This window comes from Chrysochloris asiatica, unplaced genomic scaffold (assembly GCF_000296735.1).
Source record: "Chrysochloris asiatica unplaced genomic scaffold, ChrAsi1.0 scaffold00071, whole genome shotgun sequence".
NCBI classification, from domain to species: domain Eukaryota; kingdom Metazoa; phylum Chordata; class Mammalia; order Afrosoricida; family Chrysochloridae; genus Chrysochloris; species Chrysochloris asiatica.
In genome coordinates, this window is record NW_006408589.1 from 7,161,256 (window position 1) to 7,169,350 (window position 8,095).

An 8,095-nucleotide genomic window follows, 5' to 3' on the forward strand; every position below is an offset into this window, starting at 1 on the left:
CTTCCTGTATGATGTTTTTAATGTCATCCCACAACTCTTCTGGTCTTCAGTCATTACTGTCTTGTGCATCAAATCTGTTTTTGAAGTAGTCTCTAAATTCTGGTCTTATTTTGGCTCTTTGGGCCTTGTTTCAATTTTCTTCAGCTTCAGCCTGAACTTGCATATGAGTAACTGATGGTCTATTCTACCATCTGCTCCTGGCCTTATTTTGGCTAATTATATGGAGCTTTTCCACCATCTCCTTCCACAGATGTAATCAATTTGATTTCTGTGTATTCCATCTGGTGAGGTCCACGTGTATAATCAATCATCTTTTATGTGTTTAAAAAATGTATTTGCAATGAAGAAGTCATTAGTCTTGCAAAGTTCTAACATGTGATCTCCAGCACCATTTCTATCACCAAGGCCATATTTTCTAATTACTGATCCTTCCTCTTTGTTTCCAACCTTTGCATTCTAACCACCAGTAATTATCAAAATATCTTAATTGCCTATTCGATCAATTTCAGACTGAAGAAGTTGGTAGAATTCTTCAGTTTCATCATCACTGGCTTTAGTGGTTGGTGCATAAATTTGAATAATTGTGGTATTAACTGGTATTTCTTGCAGGCATATGAATATTATTCTATGATGACATTATCCTTCAAGATAGATTTTGAAATGTTTTTTTTAATGATGAGTGTGTTGCCATTCCTCTTAAATTTGTCACTTCTGACATAGTAAACCATGCAATTGTCAGATTCAAAATTGCCAGTCACATTCCACTTCAGCTCACTAATGCCTAGGATATCGATGTTTATGCATTCCATTTCATTTTTTTAGCAAATTCCAATATTCCTTGATTCATAATTTGTACATTCCACATTCCAGTTGGAGCTCTTTCTCCTCATTTTGAGTTGGTAGAATAAGTCAATTTCATCATCGCTGGCTTTAGTGATTGGTGCATAAATTTGAATAACATTGGTATTAGCTTGTCTTTCCACCACTCATCTGTCAGTTTGTCGTACTGTGATGGCTTGCATGTTGCTGTGATTCTGGAAGCTATGCCACTGGTATTTTAAATATCAGCAAGATCACCCACAATGGACAGGTTTCAGCTGAGCTTCCAGATGAAGATCGATTAGGAAGAAGGACAGACTATTTTCAAATATTTAGTCACTGAAAACTTTGTGAATAGCAGTGGAACACTGTCAGCACCAGAATATTGAAACTGAAACATGATGAAGAGCACCAGAATATTATTAGATATATAGTGCCTGGAGCTGAGCCCCTCAGGTTGGAAGGCACTCAAAATACAACTGGGGAAGAGCTGCCTCCTCAAAGTAGAGGTGACTGTGATGACGAGAATGGAGTAAAACCTTGGGGATCTTCATTTGCTGATGGGCCACAACTCAAAATGAAGAGAAACAGCTGTAAGCATCCATTAACTATCAAAACATGGAATATACTAAGTATGAAACTAGGAAGATTGGAAATTGTCAAAAATGAAATGTAATGCAGAAACATCAATATCCTAGGCATTAGTGAGCTGGAATGAACAAATATTGGCCATTTTGAATCACATGGTTTACTACACTGGGAATGACAAATTGAAGAGGAATGGCATCACATTCACCATCAAAAAGAACATATCAAGATCAGTAATGAAGTACAGTGCTGTCTGTGATAAGATAATATCCATAAGCCTACAAGGAAGACCAGTTAATACCACTATTACTTAAATTTACACACCAAACTCTAAAGTCAGTGAGGATGAAACCGAAGAATTTTACCAACTTCTTCAGTCTGAAATTGGTTAAACATGCAATCAATATGTATTGATAATTACTGGTGATTGGAATGCAAAGATTGGAAACAGAGAGGAAGGATCAGTAGTTAGAAAATATGGCTTTGGTGATAGAAACGATGCTGGAGATCACATGATAGAATTTTGTAAGACCAATGACTTCTTCATTATAAATACCTTTTTAAAATAACATAAAAGATAACTATATAGTTATACATGTATATGTATATACATGGACCTCACCAGATGGAATACACAGAAATCAAATTGACTACATCTGTGATAAGAGATGGTGGGAAGGTTTCATATCATTAGCCAAAGCAAGACCAGAGGTACAGACCATTAATTGCTCATATGCAAGTTCAGTCTGAACCTGAAGAAAATTAAAGCAAGGCAACAAGAGCCAAAATATGACCTAGAACATATTCCACCTGAATTTAGAGATCATCTGAGGAACAGATTTGGTGCAATTGACACTAAAGTCCAAAGACCAGGAGAATTATGGGATGACATCAGAATATCATATAGGAAGAAAGAAAAAGGTCATAAGACAATATAGAAGGGGAAGATCAAAATGGATGCCATAAGAAACACTAAAACTTGCTCTCCAGCATAGAGATGCTAACGCAAATAGAAGGAATAAGGAGATAAAAGAGCTTAACAGAAATTTTCAAAGGGCACCTCGAGAAGACAAAATCATTATAAGGAAATGTGCAAAGACCTCGAGTTAGAAAACCAAAAAGGAAAAACATGCTCATCTTTTCTCAAACTGAAAAAAAAAAAGGGAAAAATTCAAGCCTTAACTTGAAATATTGAAGGATTCTGTGGGCAAAATATTGAATGATGCAGAAAGCATCAAAGAAGATGGAAAGAATACACTGAGTCACTGTACCAAAAAGAAATGGGTGATGTTCAGCCATTTCAAGAGGTAGCATATGACTAAGAACCAATAATACTGAAGGAAGAAGTTCAAGGTGCACTGAAGGCATTGACAAGAACAAGGCATGATGGAAATCAAAATGAAATCTTTCAACAAACTGATGTGGCACTGGAGGCACTCATTCATCAATGCCAAGAAATTTGGAATACAAGTACCTTGCCAACTGATTGAAAGAGATCCATATTTTTCTCATTCTAAAGAGAGGTGACCCAATGGAATGCAGAAATCATGGGATAATATCATTAATAACACATGCAAGTAAATGTTTGCTGAAGATAATACAAAAATGGCTGCAACCATACACTGACAGAGAACTTCCAGCAGTTCAGTCAGATCCAGAAGAGGACGTGAAACAAGGGGTATCATTGCTGACATCAGATGGATCTTGGCTGAAAGCAGAGAAAACAGAAAGATGTTTACCTGTACTTTATTGACTTTCAATTGTGTGGATCATGACCAGCTATGGACAACATTGAGAATAATGAGTATTCCAGAACACTTAATTGTACTCATGAAAAACCTGTACATAGACAAAGAGGCAGTTGTTCAAACAGAACCAGGGAATACTGAATGGTTTAAAATTAGGAAAATTGTATGTCAAGGTTGTATTATTTCACCACACTGAGCAAATAATCTGGGAAGTTGGATTATATGAAGAAAAATGTGGCACCAGGATTGGAGGAAGACTCATTAACAACCTGCAATATGCAGATGATACAACCTTGCTTGCTGAAAGTGAAGAGGACTTAAAATATTTAACTGATGAAGATCAAAGAGCACAACCTTTGGTATGGATTGCATCATAATGTAAAGAAAACAAAAATCCTTACCACTGAACCAATAAACAACATTCTTATCAATGGGGACAAGACTGAAGTTAGTCAAAGACTTCATTCTTCTTAGACCAACCATCAACACTCACAGAAGCAGCAGTCAAGAAATCAAATGTTGTTTTGCATTAAGCAAATCTCCTGAACAAGACCTCTTTAAAGTGTTCAAGAGCAAAGACATCAGTTTGAGGAGTAAGGTGCACCTGACCCGAGCCATGGTATTTTCAGTAACCTCATATGCATGTGAAAATTGAAAATAAATAAAAAATACTGTAGAAGAATTGATGCATTTGAGTTATGGTATTAGAGGAGAATATTAAAAGTACCATGGACTGCCAAAAGAACAAATCTATCTGTGTTGGGGGAAATACAGCCAGAATGCTCCTTGGAAGCCAGGATGGCCAGACTTCGTCTGTCATACTTTGGACATATTATCAGGAGAGACCAGTACCTGGAGAAGAACATCATGTTTGTAAAGTGGAGGTTTGTAGAAAAAGAGGAAGACCTCCAATAAGATGGATTGTCACAGTGGCGGCAGCAATGGGCTCAAACATAGCAATGATTGAGAGATTGGCCCAGGACCAGGCAGTGTTTCGTTCTGTTGTGCATAGGGCTGCTATGGGTCAGTACTGACTCGATGGTACCTAAGAACAACAATAACTGGTCTTACTTGTAATTGTATGGATACTATCCTATAACAGACAGCATTATACTTAAAAACAGATCTTAAAATGTTCTTTTTGATGATGAATGCGATGCCATTCTCTTCCATTTGTCATTCCAAACATAGTAAACCATATGGTTGTCAGATTCAAAATGAACAATACCTGTCCATTGCAGTCATTAATGCCTAGGTTATTGATTTTTATGTGTTCCCTTACATTTTGTTCAAGTTCCAAATTTCCTAGATTCATACTTCGTACATTCCATGTTCTGACTATTAATGGATGCTTACAGCTGTTTCTCCTCATTTTGAGTTGTGCCTCATCAGCAAATGAAGGTCACAAAAACTATTTCATCTGCATCATCGCTCTACTTTGAGGAGGCAGGTCTTTACCCAGTTGTTATTTTGAGTGCCTTCTCTGGTAGTGTAGTGGTTATGAGTCGGACTACTAACCTCAAGGTCAGCAGTTTGAAACTACCAGCCGCTCCACAGGAGAAAGATGAGGCTTTCTGCGCCCATAAAGATTTACAGCCTTGGAAACCCTATCTGTACGGGGTTGCTATGAGGTGGAACCAACTCCATAGCACATAACCACCACCACCATCCCACCTGAGTGAGATGTCCAACATTATATATGACATCATTCTGGTGCTCTTTCTCATGTTTCAACATTCAATATTCTCGTGCTATCTGACAGTGCTCTGCCACTCTGTTCATAAGGCTTTCTGTGACTAAGCATTCATAAGTAGTTAGCCTCTCCTTCTTCCTAGTATATCTTAGTTGGAGAGCTCAGCTGAAACCTGTCCACCATGGGTGACCCTGATGGTACTTACAATACTGGTGGCATAGCTTCCAGCATCTCAGCAACATGCAAGACACCACATTATGACAAACGGACAGATGAGTGGTGAGGTGAGCGTAGTGGGAGGTGAGAATTCTACCACAAAACCACCAGTGACCCCTTCCTTGGGTAATCAGGATCACCATTCTGATAAGAACCTTAGTTGCACAATGATTAAGTGCTCAGATGCTAACTGATAGGTTGCTGGTTCGATTCTATTCAGTGGTTCCATGGGAGAAAAGACCTGGAGGTCTGATCCTGTAAAGATGACAGCCTAGGAAACCCTATGGGGTAGTTTTACATTGTCCTATAGGGTCATTATGAGTCATAATAGACTGGATAGTGCATCACAACATATCTAGATTGTTGTTGTTGTTGTTGTTAGGTGCCATCCAGTCAGTACTGACTCATAGCGACCTTATGCACAACAGAACGAAACACTGCCCGATCCTGGGTCAACCTCACTACTGTTGCCACACTTGAGTCCATCAATGCTGCCACTTGGGCAGTGCATCTTGCTGGGGGTCTTCCTCTTTTTCTCTGATCCTCCACCCTACCAAACATGATATCCTTCTCCAGAGACTCGTCCCTCCTGACAGTATGTCCAAAGTATGAGAGACGAAGTTTGGCCATCATGGCCTCCAAGGAGCACTCTGGTTGCACTTCTTCCAAAACAGATCTGTTGGTTCTTTGGGCAGCTCATGGCACTTTCAAAATTTTCCTCCAACACCATAACTCAAAGGCATCAATTCTTCTACCATCTTCCTTACTCACTATGCAGCTTCCACATGCATATGAGGTTATTGAAAATGCCATAGCTTGGGTCAGGCGCACCTTAGTCTTCAAGCCGACATTTTTGTTCTTCAACATTTTAAAAAGGTCTTGTGCAGCAGATTTGCCTAATGCAACACATTGTTTACTTTAGTGACTGCTTCTTCCATGAGTATTGAATCTAGATTATAGGGTGTTGAAAAGATTAGATGAGCAAAAGGAAGCAGAGGATGTATCACCCAACACCCCATATCTTCATTCATGGAAAAGCCTAAGAAACTGTAGCCTTCAGTCTTGCAAGAGCCTAAGGCGCTCCTATGGCCTCCACTGTCCATCATCACTAGGCATTGATGCCTTGTTTTTTTTCTTTCCAGCTGCTAGCTGACTAGGGAAATAATCAAAAGGGGAGGCTGCCCTCTACCTCTGCCCAGGAAGCTTCTGATGGAGCATTTCTGTTGCTGGTTTGGGTTTCAGAGGGGTGTGAAGAATTGCTGTGCAGTGGCCGGAAGGTCAGGATAAAGCCACACACAAGAGGCACCTCAGTCTGGAAGATCAGCTGGTATCTTTGATCATGAACATGTTATTGGCAGTTCCTTCCCCCAAATCTGCACCTTTTCTAGATCCCAGTAAGTGTGGGGCTTCTCATAAAGATACTGAGATATATCTGTTCCTTGTATGTGTGTTGGGGGAAGTAGGTGATCAAAGCCATGTGGTGAGAAAGCAGTAAAAGTTCATTGCGAACTTTCCATGTAGATTAAGCACTCTTAGTTACAGCAGAAATGAGGGAAATCCTCAATGGGATGGATTGACACATTAGTCACAACAATAGGCTCAAACATTTTAAGGATAAGGAAGATGGCACTGGATAGGCAACATCTCCATTCTGTTCTATCAGGTTTTCACACCGGTTCTTCCTGGTTTAAGGAAGTGAAACCGAAACAGACACAAATTTGTAAAATGTGGGTGAACCGAAACAATAACTCGAACAGGATAACTTATTCGTTGACACCTGCAAGAAACGAATCTCCCTTTTAAAAACAAGGGCAGTATGCCTGTTGCATAGCAACAAACTTTTGATTGGCAGAGTTGGAAACAACGGTGCCCTGCTCCAAGATGGTGCTGACCTTTCACCTCTGCACAGCCGAGCTACAAGCGAATCTCCCACATCAGGTTTCTGAAATGGCTCACTACGCCTCTTCCAAGTCTCCTATTCCAGGACTGTGACCCATAATTTTCCTCAATTAAAGTTATAATTCTGTTTCACTCAAATTTAAAAAATTCAAATCAGTTTCAATTTCACTGTCTTTGGCCATGACTAAATCAGTTCAAACTTACTGAAACCTGTGCTATACATTAGGTCACCATGAGTCAAAATGGACGCCATGGCAACGAAATAACAACAACTAGGTATTTTTACAGAGGTTGGCTGTGGCGCGATTAGTCTAAGCACTCGACCGCAAGGTTGGTTTGAGCTGCGAGGTTACTGGTTCAGACTCACCAGCCACTCCTCAGAAACCCTAAAAAAGGCTCACTATGAGTCAGAACCAACTTGACAGCACTTACCAACAACAACAATCTGATTTAAACGTTTCTGTAGCCCAACAAGATATATTACTATTATTCCTACTGGCCAGATGGTGAAAGGAAGCTTATAGTGTCTTGTGTAGATTCAAGAGGGTCTGGAGTGAGTCAAGCAAATCAGAAAGTCAGTTCACCAGTCCCTCTTAGACAAGTCATTGGTCTCTTTGAGTCTCAGTTTCTGGCTCTGTACAATGGGGCTACTAACTCTCTGAGACAGCCACTGTGAAGATGCAGGACAATGTAGTCAGATCACCTCGCCCAGGCCCTGGTGTCACATGAGGACTCAGTAAGTGGCTCTTAGATTTTACTTTGAATAATAATCATCATTCTGTGTGACTCCAGACTCTACTGAGAGGTAAAATTAGGAGTTAAGTGGAGGTGAACACAGTCCAGGAGAAAGCACTTTCATCTTCCTTAGAGATGTGTACTCTGTCGGCACAAACATTAAAAGTCAAGGAAAACCATCCTCTCTATGTTCTCTTATTAGCGAGGAACAGTCTGGTGTTTGCCTTGTCAGTGGCCTTGTATTTGTTGTGAACTGTCCTGAGAATGCAGTCACCTGAGCAATTGAAGAAAGAACAAATGTAAGTACCTAAAGGAGCTCTGGTAGCGTAGTGGTTACAAATCGGGCTGCGAACCTCAGGGTCAGCAGTTCGAAACTACCAGCTGTTCCGCGGGAGAA